At 40.1% G+C, this 14130-nt stretch overlaps 1 pseudogene; it reads left to right on the forward strand.

Annotated features, from left to right (window-relative positions):
* Positions 1–1949: 1949 nt before the first annotated feature.
* LOC113646452 lies at positions 1950–13622 on the forward strand (annotated as a pseudogene).
* Positions 13623–14130: the final 508 nt, after the last annotated feature.

Raw genomic sequence — 14130 nt, forward strand, 5'->3', positions numbered from 1 at the left:
ATTTATTTTGGTTTTGATTTCTTTCAGGAGCTGGGGGTCCCACGGGTGAAAGACCTATTGGTGGTGGTATTCCAACGTGTGCTGTGCGACATTCTTGAAGTGTACGAGTGCGTGCTCTGAGTTCACGGTGAGGTGTGTGTGGTTGGATAACTAACCCTGGTGATCGCCTCGGTGGATAACCCCAGCCCTGGATTTAATTGTGATATTTTGTTTTGTCTGTTTAGAAGTTGTGTAAAGTGGTTGTTTTATTATTTCTTTCCTTTGATTGTCGTTATTTGTGTATTTGTACGTCACTGCACCTTTTTTTAACGGCGAAGACATCTTTCTTTGTTGTTTTCGCAATGTTGGTTTGAGCCGTTAGTAAGGGCTCTTTAGATTGAGCATATTAAGGGAGTTTTTATTTTAACTGTAAGTATTTAATAAACATTGTACTTTTTATGATGCCCATGTTTTCTTGCCTACACTTATTTTAAGAGAACCGAACTTGTGTGATCTGATAACAAACACTGGGGTTTACTTCTATTTCCTGGGTTTAACCCTTCCAGGTGGCGTAGTCAAACTGGTTCCAAATAGATAAACTTGGGTTTGTGTGTGATAAGCTGTAAGGCTCTCACACGTACCTCCTAACACACCACACCGCTCCCGCCACACTAGCAGTTATCAACCCCTTGGTTAACAAACCTGACTTCGACCCAAGACAGCTGTCCAACTATAGACCAATATCAAACCTTCTCTTTATCTCCAAGATCCTACAACCCTCCAAGGTTGTACCTCAGCAGTTATGTTCCTCCCTACATAGGAATAATAGTCATGAAATGTATCAGTCAGGATTTAGACAACAGCTCCCAACACACATGTTTCAGATTAAAACGTGTTGGAAACAGAATGGTCAGGCTCGATACATGAGGCCCGTTCTTCATTCAATCAGTGAATTAATGTGTGAGATTTATTTATTCTATACACACATAACTGCACATGGACACTTTAAGAACAATCTCTAAATCATTTTAATTTGCACTGCCAATATCTACAATACAGTACCATACGCATGTACGTATATACAAATATTTTCACATATACAGTATCTTCATTTATTTTTATATAGTTTATACTTTTTGTTTATCTACCTTCTTTTGGTTTTATTTTTATCCTTAATTCCTTTTTATGCTTGAATACCGGACAGACATAAAAAGCATTTCACTGCATGTCGTTTTCTGTATGCATGTGTATGTTACAAATAAAATTTGATTTGATTTTGAGTTCTGAGCAGTGTTCTGAGGGTGTAAGTGTCTTTCTCCTGTCCTGAGTTTAATAAACTGCAGATGTGGTGCACAAAGCCTGGTATCAGTGGTGCATTTGTGATTCTGGGAAAAATCCAAGAAGTCTGATTTTGAGGTATTTATTAATACTTCAGTGCAGATAAAATGTCTGGGATCAGTCACTAACACAAAAACTCACTAAAACAATAAATAAATAAATAGATAGATAGATAGATAGATAGATAGATAGATAGATAGATAGATAGATAGATAGATAGATAGATAGATAGATAGATAGATAGATAGATAGATAGATAGATGTGCTAGTCCAAATTTTCAGGAAGAATCATAATTAGAAATCATAGAATTCAGGCAATGTCAAAATCTAGAAGGAAAAATCTATAGTCAATATGAACCAAGGCTTGGTAATGTCAGAAACTGGTCAGGAAATGAGCCATACTCTGAATGCATGTAGGAGTAAAATAGAAATATAGCTGTCTTTATTTACCACCTACACTACATTACAGCACAATAACGATCACTAACAATGTCCTAGTTAATTATTTCTAAATTCAATCTTAATTCTGATTCTGATAAGAGATTAACTAAAGAAAATGGTTTATTACTCCATTGGCTTTCCATGTCAAATTGGGGCCCCATTGGCTATCCACGCCTCAATAAGCTTATGGTTTCTGTTTTTGCGGTTTCTGTTTTGAAGAAGTGAGAAATACGTTTTTGTGATGAGGTGAAATCGAAAGCTGTTTATTCAAAAGCTGTACTTTAGACTTTATGACGGCTCCTATAGACGCCACAGGACTCAAATGTTGATTTGAGTATCCGAAAGTGATGTTTCTGAGCGGTGAGTAAACAGAATCTGTACAGAAACAACAGCTAGGAGAAAATATCTGGGACTAAAGAAACTCTCAGCTTTTTAAATCAGCGTTACATGATGTGGTTTATGTTACACTGTGTATAATGTGTTATAAAAAACTTATATAATCTGATGAATTATTTGATTTGATCAACCACGGAATATCTTACAGTGAAGCATGGTGGTGGAAGCATTTATATTAGACACACACATACACACACACACACACACACACACACACACACACACACACACACACACACACACACACACACACAGTACACACAGACACAGACAGAGAGACACATACACAAATAATAATGAAATATTTTCATGTTCATGCACCCGGTTGTTCATGTCTCATTTCCTCAGTAAGTGAAGATTACACAGAGCTGCAGTTTTTTCGCCTCATGATTGTTTTATCTGTTTGGATCTGGAAAAATAGATCAGTGACTCACACCATCAGCTCTCAGCCCATCACCGGTGAAAAAAAAAATTAATTTATTTTATTTATTATATAAATTTTACATAAATTGTGTAACACTCATAAATAAATAAATAAATAAATAAATAAATAAATAAATAAGCTGATTTTTGCTAATCTTGTTTTGTATCATTTGTACTCTTTTTATATTATTATTATTATTATTATTATTATTATTATTATTATTATTATTATTATTATTATTATTACATGATTTTCAGCCCATGAGAGGTTTCCAGCCCAGCCTCCAGTTTCTCCGTCTGCTGGATGCTCTGTTGTTGTTAAGGCTGAAAGTGGCAGCATTGTTGCTCTTCCTGCCCTCATTAACAGCACGTTTTCAGATCATGTTGCCCTCAACATCACAGGCAGCTCTACTTTCACTCGTATGTACAATTTTTATATTTATTTATTTCTAAAAAAAAAAAAAAGTCCATATTTTATTTTTATTTTCTGTTAATTAACCAATATTTGCTCAACAGTTTCAATTTCAGTTTACAGCTTAGATAAATTCATATAGTGGTAAATAGTGGAATCTCTTGTATTAAAGAGAACGCAATAATAATAATACTCTAGAAAGCTAAATAATGTTAGTAAGCATGTGAAAAAGAGCAAAATTAAATAATTCCTATGCTGTCATACAACATTTAACTGTGCCGCCTTTGGCAGCGTGGAATCCTTGTCGTTATTTGTAAAGTCTCTTGTCATGTCTTTTGCTGTCGTGTTCCTGTTTTGTTGTTTTTATATAATAAATCTGTTTACTTTTACTCTGTCCTGCATTTGGGTATGTTTTTATCACCACATCGCTGACAGAAGGATTCCTCCAGACTCAGACCCAGCAGGATAGCATCAGCCTGGGCCAGTGTTACACCGAAATCTGTGACCTATCGTATGTTGTGAGCTAAGAGGGCGCTGTTGCAAAAATGTAGCTTAAAATTGCCTGAATGAGTCATCACTTCTACTAGAATTAAACATTTAATTTGTGCTAAACACTGGATGCAACATAGTAAATCATCCCAAACATTACATACCAGTTGCATCTTTAGGGCTGAACAATGAGCTGTGTGTTTCTTGTTTTCAAGTTGAGGAATACAAGCAATAAAAAGTAGTGGCAAAGCTAACCACAAACATTTTATACCCAAGCTTATCTGGCAGGCATGCAGGTGAAAGCAGCCCCTCCAGCAACGCAGGCTAAATCATAAGTTCAGCCTATACATTTGGGTTCTCTGCCCTCTTCAGGCCTGCAGTTAGAAAAGCTCATTCTTAATATATTCTTTCCTTTGACGAAACAATGCTGTTTGCATAGCGAACTTCACTAGACGACCTATTTTAAGATGCATTTTAGCAACAGCGCCCTCTATGGTCAAAAAATACGATAGGTCACAGATTTCGGTGCAACACCGACACTGTGGGAGTATTTTTTTTTTCTGGACTGGTTTTCCTGCCCTGTTTTTCCCTGGACTTTTGTCTTTTTGCTTTTGTAAATTTTTGGGGTGACATCGGTCTGCTTTGTTCCGGTGAGGGACGCCGCTCCACTTCCGGTTTCCCACAGGGGATGTCGCCTCAATTCTTGCTGATGGACGATGTCACAAGCCTTTTTTTTTTTTTTTTATTTCTCATTGCCCTGTGACACCGCCCCGAACCTGTCAGGTGGGAGATGTCACTTCACTTCCTCGTTTCCCATGGAGGATGTCGCCTAACTTCCGCAGAGGGTGTTGCAGGCCCGTATTTTGCCCCAGGGATATTTTTGTTTAATTCTTGCCCCATGGTGGAGGACTCTAACCCCCACCACCCCCACCACCACCACCACCAAAATCAGATTCTCTGATCAATGTTGTCTTGTGAGACTTTGTCCTTCATTAAATCTTTCTGTTTATGTGTCTGTTGTTCCACAGAAGCTTTGAAAACACATAGTGAAAAGGAATTTTTGGGTAAATATGTGACTTCATCTTTTTCTCCATGCATATTTTAAATGAACAATCATGTATTTAGTGAATTTAGGCCACAGGTCCACATTGAGCTCCAGTGAGAAGGTTCTAGTGGTGAAACAATGTTTAGCCTCATTGATTGTTGTTTTTGGCTCCATTTCCTGGTTTGTTTAGTGAATGGAGAAATACAAAATGGTTTTAAGCTCCTTCTCTTCTCTACACCATACAGACTCGTCTACAGAAGTTCTACAGGCATTTCTGGCGAGTCACAAAGCCAACATGAAGAAGAAATATGAGTGCATTTTTGAGGGCAAAAAGGACACCAAAACTAAAATACTTCTGAAGAAGGTCTACACACAGCTATACATCACTGAAGGAGAATTCAATGAAGTTAACAAAGAACATGAGATTCTGAAAATCGACAAAACTTTCAGTCTGCAGAAATCTAAGGAAAAAACAATCCATTGCAATGAGATTTTCAGTCTTTAGGGGGAAAATGAAGACAATAAAGTTGTGCTCACCAAAGGAATTGCAGGAATTGGAAAAACTGTTTCAGTGCAGAAGTTTATTCTTGACTGGGCAGAAGGAGAAGCCAACCAATCCATAGACTGTGTTTTCCTTCTCCCATTTCGAGAGATTAATTTGATTAAAGATGAAGAATTCAGCCTGCATGAGTTACTGCAGGAATTCTACCCTGAACTGGAAAAACTCAGAGATACAAATTTGTACAAAAATCTCAAGCTTGCGTTCGTCTTCGATGGTCTTGATGAGAGTCGTCTTCCGTTGGACTTCAATGTACGTAAGGTGAGAAGCGAACAAAAGAAAGCCTCTGTGAACGCTCTCATCACAAACCTGATTGAAGGAAATCTGCTTCCTTCTGCACTGGTCTGGATCACCTCTCGGCCAGCAGCAGCCAATCAGATCCCATCGCATCATGTGAGCTTGTTTACAGAAGTGCGAGGATTCACTGACAAACAAAAAGAGGAGTACTTTAAAAAGAGAATAACGGATGCAAATCATGCCTCTAAAATCATCTCACAGGTTAAGAAATCTCGGAGCCTCTATATCATGTGCCACATCCCCATCTTCTGCTGGATCACTGCTACAGTGATTCAGGAGATGTTGGTGCAAAATGATGGTGAAGAAATTCCCACTACACTGACCGAAATGTATATCCACTTCCTGCTTATACAGATGAATGTCAAAAACCAGAAGTATGATGACAAAGAAGAGCGAGATTTAAAGAAGCTGCTGGAAATGAACAGAGAACCGATCCTGAAACTGGCCAAGCTGGCATTTACACAGCTGGAGAAAAAGAACATCATGTTCTATGAAGATGACCTGAGAGCGTGTGACATTGATGTCAGGAAAGATTCAGAGTACAGTGGGATGTGTGCTGAGATCTTTAAGGAAGAATCTGTGCTTCACGAGAAGAAGGTTTACTGTTTCATACATTTCATACATACTGTTCTCCTACACCAACAAAAACATGAATGAGTTAAAATTTTTCTTCAAAGATTTCCCTCCAATAGACACCCAGCTGGATGTTTTGCTGAAGAAGGCTGTTGATAAAGCCAAGGAGAGTGAGAATGGACATTTAGATCTCTTTCTTCGATTTCTGTTAGGAATTTCACTTGAGTCCAATCAGAAACTCCTGCAAGGCATTTTTACAAAAATACAGTTAACCAAAAAGAGCATTAGCAGAGTGATCCAGTTCATTAGGCAAAAGCAGAATGCATCTTCTGATTTGTCCCCTGAGACATCAATCAATCACTTCTTTTGTCTGATGGAACTGAAAGACAGCTCCCTGTACAACCAAATCAAGAAATATCTGTATACAGACAAGTTTCCAGATAGAGAATTTTCTTCATCAAATTGCTCAACTCTGGCCTACTTGATATTAATGTCAGGGGATGTTTTGGAGGAACTTGACCCCAAAAAATTCAACCCCTCCAATTCAGCCTATAGGAGACTCATCCCAGCTGTGAGCTGCTTCAGAAAAGCTTCGTGAGAATTCCTATCCAGTTCTCTTTCATTCCTTATTTACTTCCTATTCTTTATCCTGCCTGTCATGTGATGTTACCATCAGTCATATGGTGTTATATACTTCATTCATATAGTGCACCTTGAATCTATATATGCTGTGTCTTCAGGCTTGCTAGTTGTGAGCTGACTGAAACATGCTGGGAGACTGTGGCTTCAGCTCTAGAGGCAGAAAACTCAGTTCTGACCGAGTTGGACCTGAGCGATAATTACAGAGTTGAGAAGGGAGCAAAGTTTCTTTCTGATGGACTGAGGAGTTCACACTGTAAGCTGGAGATACTGAGGTCAGAACTGTGTGTTAGATTATACCTGCAATAAACCCTAAAAACACTATTACACTTTTACTACAGACAGGTCCAAAAATCAACATTAAAATTACGCTTTCTGTAACCAACACCATAAGGGTCAGGGGCACAATAAACACTCACTAATCCTTTCACTTGCTGAGGTATTTGGGCAGAAAACTCAGTTCTGACCGAGTTGGACCTGAGCGATTATTACAGAGTTGAGAAGGGAGCAAAGTTTCTTTCTGATGGACTGAGGAGTTCACATTGTAAGCTGGAGATACTGAGGTCAGAACTGTGTGTTTGGATGGATTTGACTAGGTCTGCAGGCATTTTAGTGTTGAGGGGGTCTGATATAACTGGTTTAAAATTAAATCTAAGACATGAAATGAATGGGCCAGGTGGCAGTGACAAAGAAGGTCAAACTTGTATTTTACCTCATTAACCTGTTTACATAGTCTGAAGGAGCTCATTTACAGGGAACTGAGTTTCTTGCTGCAGTGTGGTTGACACAGGTCATGGGTAACCACCAGGTTGGTAGTGGGGGTTTTGTCCTCTGTGTCAGTCTTCTTGGACATTAGGGGCTCATCCCAGTTTCTTCTAGACCTGCTTGCTCTTTTGAAACTAGTCTATCACTTAAGAGTTTTTTGTTATTGAATTTATGAGTGGTTGATCCCGGGGCATACACTAAAATGGGGTAAGTCGTGTGGCAAAGTGGATCAATGAATTCTGTTCATACTCAGCCCACAGTAGAAGCTGTGCCAATGGTGTGATCCCAACATTAAGGGAACAAGAAAAATCGTAGAATGGTATTAACATGGGACCCAATGAAGACTTTGAGAAAGTGGTTTATGTGGGACCATGGTTTGTGTGCAGCATTACTAACTTGGGACTTTGAACAGAGCACACACATCACCAGGAGACATCTGAGGACATTTTGGGCCACCAGTATCTCTCACTCAGCATTTTTCTCAGATACCCAGTGTTAATGCTCAGCTCATGAGTTTGCAAGTGACTATGGACAAATAGCTTATAAGATGGACCAGATTTGGAGATATTTGTTGCAGAAGGGTGCAAACAATGGCTTTGTCAACTTGCCAGTGTATATCTACGTCTAGGAGGGGGATATGGATTCACTTCTCATTGTCAGTCTGGGGTACAGCTGAGTGGTTGCAAGAAACTGCATCTGTCTTGGTATTCTTAGAGATTGTGCTTCAGGACAGGGTGAAATGAAGTTCTAGTGTACACAAGGTTCTTGTGGTTAGTGTAGGTTGCATACAAACACTTCTCCAATGCCAACTTAAGAACCAACAGCTCCTGATTTCTGATGTCATAGTTTTTTTCAAGAGTTGACCGCTTTATGGGGGAAAATAGGCCACTTTCAAAGTCGTTTGGAGTTTGTGGATTGCTGTTATTTCACAAATCATGACTTGGTGAGAAAAAGAAATGAATCACTGTCATAACTGATTGACAAGAATGGGCAGAGTAGAACTCATATGTGAGACACAGACAAAGGAAAAAGGTCAGTCTTTAATAGAGTACAACAATAGAGGTACAAGGCAGACTCCAAAGACCATCTGGTGAGGACAAAGAGCTTGTGGCTTGCTTATATAACGCTGCACAATAAAAAATGGCAGCTGCCCAAGAAATAATTGTGCGTGCTGACACTGATAACACTGATAACTTGTATACAGCTAATTGTATTTAACCTTACTTCTGAAATTGACTGTAGATTTTTGCTAATTTTCAAAACTGTCTTAAGGTTAGCAAGATGCCATTTCTCACAGAGCAGCTGTGCTGAACTTGCTTCAGCCCTCACATCAGTCTCATCTTCTTTGCATGAACTGGACCTGAGCAACAATGACCTGCAGGACACCGGACTGGAGCTGCTCTTTGCTGGACGGAAAGTTTATTCTGTAAATTAGAAGTTCTGAGGCAAGTATAATAAATAACTTCAACATACATACTGTTAATATTAAGTCAAGTCAAGTCACTTTTATTGTCACATCACCACAGCACATGTGCCTTGGTGAGTGACATTCTTGGGAGCGTACTCCAGAAATTGCAAAAAAATTAACATACTGTACAGGTGAAATTAACAGGCAAAAATGTGCAATATGTTCATACATATATTCTCAGTAGCCACAGTGTACTATTAGACATACTTACAGTTATCAATACACTTTATACACAATATGTACTGTATCGTGTAGCAATATGCAATGCTGTAGGGTGTATTAGTTATGACTCTTAATTAGTCTGATAGCCTGAGGGTAAAAGCTATCCCTCAGTTGGCTAGTGCGGGATCGGATGCTGCGGAGATGTCATCCTGAGGGCAACAGAGAGAGCAGTCTTTGGGATGGGTGTCTGGAGTCACTGATGATCCTCCGGGCTTTCCTTATACACCGCCTGGTGTACATGTCCTGGAGGGAGGGAAGCTCACCTCCAACAATGTGGCTGGCAGTTCGCACGACTCTTTTCAGAGCTTTATGGTTGCCAGTGGTACTATTTCCATACCAGGCAGTGATGCAGCCCGTAAGGATGCTCTCTATAGTGCGGGTGTAGAATGTTCTAAGGATGCTGGGGCTCATTCCAAACTTCCTCAGCATCCTAGGAAGAAGAGCCGTTGATGTGCCTTCTTCAGCACTGCATCAGTGTGTACTGTATGGACAAAGAGAGATCCTCACTGATGTTAACACAGAGGAACTTAAACATCACCTTCACTGATGTTAACACAGAGGAACTTCTTACCTGCTCCACAGGTGTCTTGTGTGATGGGGTTAGTGGATAGTGATGGGGTTGTGTTCTCTGCTCTGTCTCCTGAAATCCACCAAGAGATCATTGGTCTTGTCAATGTTGAGTGAGAGGTGGTTGTCCTGACACCATTTAGTCAGGGTGCTCACCTTTTCTCTGTAGGCCCCCTCATCATTGTTGTTGATCATGCCTATCACCATTGTGAATGTGACGATGATGTTAGAGCTGTGTGTGGCTGCACAGTCATGTGTGTACAGGGAGTAAAGGAGTGGGCTGAGGACACAGCCCTGAGGAGCACCAGTGTGGAGGGTCAGCGGGGATGACGTATTGCTGCCCATTCTTACCACCTGACTTCTGGCTGTCAGGAAGTGCAGGATCCAGCTGCACAGAGATTTATTTAGTCTGAGTCTGGAGCATTGCAACGAGTGTGGCAGGCACTATGGGGTTAAATGCTGAGCTGTAGTCCACAAACAACATTCTCACATAGGTGTTCTTATTTTCCAGGTGGGAGAAAGTAGTGTGTAGGGTGAAAGCAATAGCATCATCTGTGGAACAGTTGCTACAATATGCAAATTGTAGCGGATCCAGTGAGGCAGGCAGCACAGAGCAGATATAATCTCTGATGAGTCTCTCAAAACACTTGCTGAAGATGGGTGTGAGAGCAACGGCCCTCCAGTCATTTAAGCATGTGATTTTGTTTTTCTTTGGTGTGGGAACAATGGTGGATTTTTTGAAGCACGAGGGAACCACAGACAGACAGAGGGAGAGGTTGAAAATGTCTGTGAGAACACCGGCTATTTGGAATGTGCATGCTCTGAACACACAGCCTGGGATGCCATCAGGACCCGCAGCCTTCTGGATGTTTACCCGTCGGAAGGATCGTGTTACACCCGCAACAGAGAAGCAGAGTGCACTCACATCTTTTGCAGCAGCCTTGGGGGCGCTCTCTTCCGCCTCTCTACCAGATGAGCTTAATAAATTTTATGCTAGTTTCGAGGTTCACATCACCGCCCATACAATGTTCACAGTAGCGGATTAATTCCCTTTAAAATCCGAGATGTTACTGATGCCCTGCCACATGCTTCTTGCATCGTTGGTGTTGAATTGTTCTTCAACTTTTTTTTCATATTGTCATTTATATTGTGACTTTGATGGATTTCCTGAGATTGTAACTGGCTTGTTTGCGATCATGAACGTTCCCAGATTTAAAAGCGGATGACCGCATGACAAGGCCGCTCGAACATCGATATTTATCCACGATTTTTGGTTGGGGTAGATGCTTATTGTTTTTGTTGGCACTACATCTTCTACACACTTCCTGATGAAACACATTACAGTTTCTGAGTACGCATCTATGTTGTCATCAGACTCTGTTTTGAACATGTCCCAGTCCACATGATCAAAACAGTCCTGTAGTATAGCATCTGGTTGGTCCGACCAGCATTGAATTGTCCTGAGTGGTTCCTGTCTCAGTTTCTGCCTATAAGCAGGCAGGAGCAGAATGGAAGAGTATTCCATTTTGCTGAAAAGTGGCCGGGGGAGAGATTTGTAGATATCCTGGAAAGGAGAGTAGCAGTGGTACAGTACATGATCACCACACATGATGTAAATATTTGGGAACTATTGTTCTGAAGTTGGCTTTGTTAAAGTCCCCCAGAACAATAAACGCTGCATCTACAGTAGGCACACGGTTTCCTGCTCACTTACATTCCCATGCAGTTCCTTGAGTGCCTGGTCTGTGTTGGCTTGATTATGACCGCTGTGAATTCCCTCGGTACAGTAGCCAGAATGGGCGACACAGAAGCATATGAAATTCTAGATCAGGGGAGCAGAAGGATTTAATAGAGTGTAGGTTCCTTTCATCACACCACAAGTTGTTGATAAAGAAACAAAGGCCCCCACCTCTGCTTTTCCCTGTAAGCTCTTTCATTCTGTTTGAGCGGTGCACGGAGAACCCCATAATCTTGATGGCTCAGTCTGGAATCTCTGCAGACATCCAGGTTTCTGTGAGGCAAATAATGCAGCAGTCCCTTGTTTCTCGTTGGCATGAGATACGTGCCCGTAGTTCACAGAGTTTGTTATCCAGTGACTGAACGTTAGCCAGCAAAATGGTTGGGAGAGGAGGTTAGAGGAGACGACGTCGGAGTCTGACAAGAACACCGGCTCTCTTCACCTCTTTTCCGGCGGCGTTTCCTCTGTTGTGTCCTTGTGGCCCAGACAAAGGGCTCTGATGCAGTGTTTGTAAACAAAGCGCCAGCGTTCAAGAACTCAAAGTCCAATTTGTGTTTTGCGACATAGGAACCAATGTTTAGAAATGTGTCTGTCGTAGACAATTATACAAACAACATTCAACACGCAGAACAGCAAAATAACCAGTAAAACAAATGAAAAACTGCAAAGTTTTCTCGGAGCTCGGCGCCATCTTGGAGTGTGACCTTCTTTTTACAACCACAGAGTTAAGTGCATTAATGTAAATGATGAAATCTTTGTTTATGTATATGTTCTAAATCCAGGCTGAGCTGGTGTAACCTCACCAAGAAGAGCTGCTCATTCCTCTCCACTGTTCTCAATACTTTAAAAGAGTTGGACATTAGTAACAATGACCTGCAGGATTCAGGAGTGAAGCTCATTTCTGATGGACTCACCAATGAACACTGCAAACTGCAGATACTGAGGTTAGTTTTCATATCATACACTACAGCTAAACTCTGCTGGTCAGAAAGTTCTCATTTTATATTTCTTACATAATTTTTTAGGTTATCTGGCTGTTTAGTGACAGAAGAAGGATTTTCTTTATTGACAATTGCTATAAGTTCAAACTCATCATCAGTCCTGACAGATCTCGATCTGAGCTACAACAATCCAGGAGATAAAGGAGAAAAGCTGCTCTCTGAACTACTGAATAATCAAAACTGCAAACTGGAGACACTAAAGTACGATTTTAGATAATTTGAATATTTTTAGGCAACACACAGACCATTCTGCACAGACCATATAATTTATCCATAAATTATAATATACTGCTCCAGGTCTGTTACAAATAAATGTAAAGTTCTTATTTAACCATGATGTAACTGTAAAACCCTACTTTGCATTCTGTAGGATGGAACCAAAAAGTGGGCGATTTATCAAAGCTGGGATCAAAAAGTGTAAGTTGCCTGAACCCTACCTACCACTTTTTCTTATTTTCCTCTTCTGTTCTCTTTTCATACCTCTCTCACGTACCTTCACCTTTATAAGTAAAATGCACAGTGATGTTATGGCATGGTAGATGTGAAGTTACTCTAATTTTTTTTTTTCTTTTTTAATTCTTTTTAAAACTAATGCTAATGCTGATAATACTGGGCTATACCTTCTAATATATTATGATGCTATTATTAAACAAATAAACTTTTTCTGTTTTTACAGATGCCTGTGAGCTCACATTCAACCCAAACACAGCCCACACACAACTGTATCTGTCTGAGTCAAACAAGAAGGTCTCTTATACCTTTCAACACCAGCAGTACCCAGATACCCGGAGAGATTTCTGTTGTACCAACAGGTTCTGTGTAATGAGAGTTTGAGCCATCGCTGTTACTGGGAAGTTTGTTTGTAAGACTCCTTGCCAAAAATTGGCATCACATATCCTGATATTGAGAGAAAAGTAGAAGACATGCTGTGGAATTCTCACATAAAGTTTGGGTCAAACTTAGACTCCTGGGTGCTCTGGTGTGTAACCAACAAATACTACATTGCTAGGCACAGCACAAAGGACCATATCATACAAATGTCAAAGTCGAAGAGGATAGGTGTGTATCTGGACTGGCCTACTGGAACTCTGTCCTTTTACACCATCTCACCAGATACACACTCACTTGCACACATACACACATTCCGAACAGTGTTTGAGAAGCCGGTGCATCCAGGGTTCGGCCTGGAAAGCGGCTCTCTGACTTTGTGCCAGCTGGATTAAATGGCCGAATAAAGGCGCATTTAAAAAAATAAATATTGCATTGCACATGTTCATTGCATCTGTTCATCTTTGCTCTCAATCAATTAAAATCAGCTTGGTCTAACATTAATACACTTTTAACTCTTAAAAGAGTTGTACAATGATAGCAGTGCAGCTTTATAGTTTTTTAAATCATTTGTAGAAAAAAAAGGTTCAATCTGGCATATTAAAAAAATATAGGGTAGATGATCTGAAAAAGGTCAGCCAGTGTTTTCTAGTTGCTTGCCCCCACCCCAAATTATTTCCTTTTAGGTAGCAAAGGATTGTTTTTACTTTATTAGGCCTATGCGATGGATTATTCTTAGTAGTATTAATAACATTTATCTTTAAAATACACATTTTTGACAACAGATTGAGTTGACATCCACAATATTTATTATCCAACAATAATTTAAAATAATTATATATTGTGGTGGCCCAGTGGTTAAGGTGTTTGGCTACCAATTGAAAGGTTGTGAGTTTGATTCCTACGTCCACCAAGCTGCCACTGCTGGGCCCCTGAGCAAGGCCCTTAAA

The sequence above is a fragment of the Tachysurus fulvidraco genome, chromosome 18 (genome assembly GCF_022655615.1).
Source record: "Tachysurus fulvidraco isolate hzauxx_2018 chromosome 18, HZAU_PFXX_2.0, whole genome shotgun sequence".
NCBI classification, from domain to species: Eukaryota; Metazoa; Chordata; class Actinopteri; order Siluriformes; family Bagridae; genus Tachysurus; species Tachysurus fulvidraco.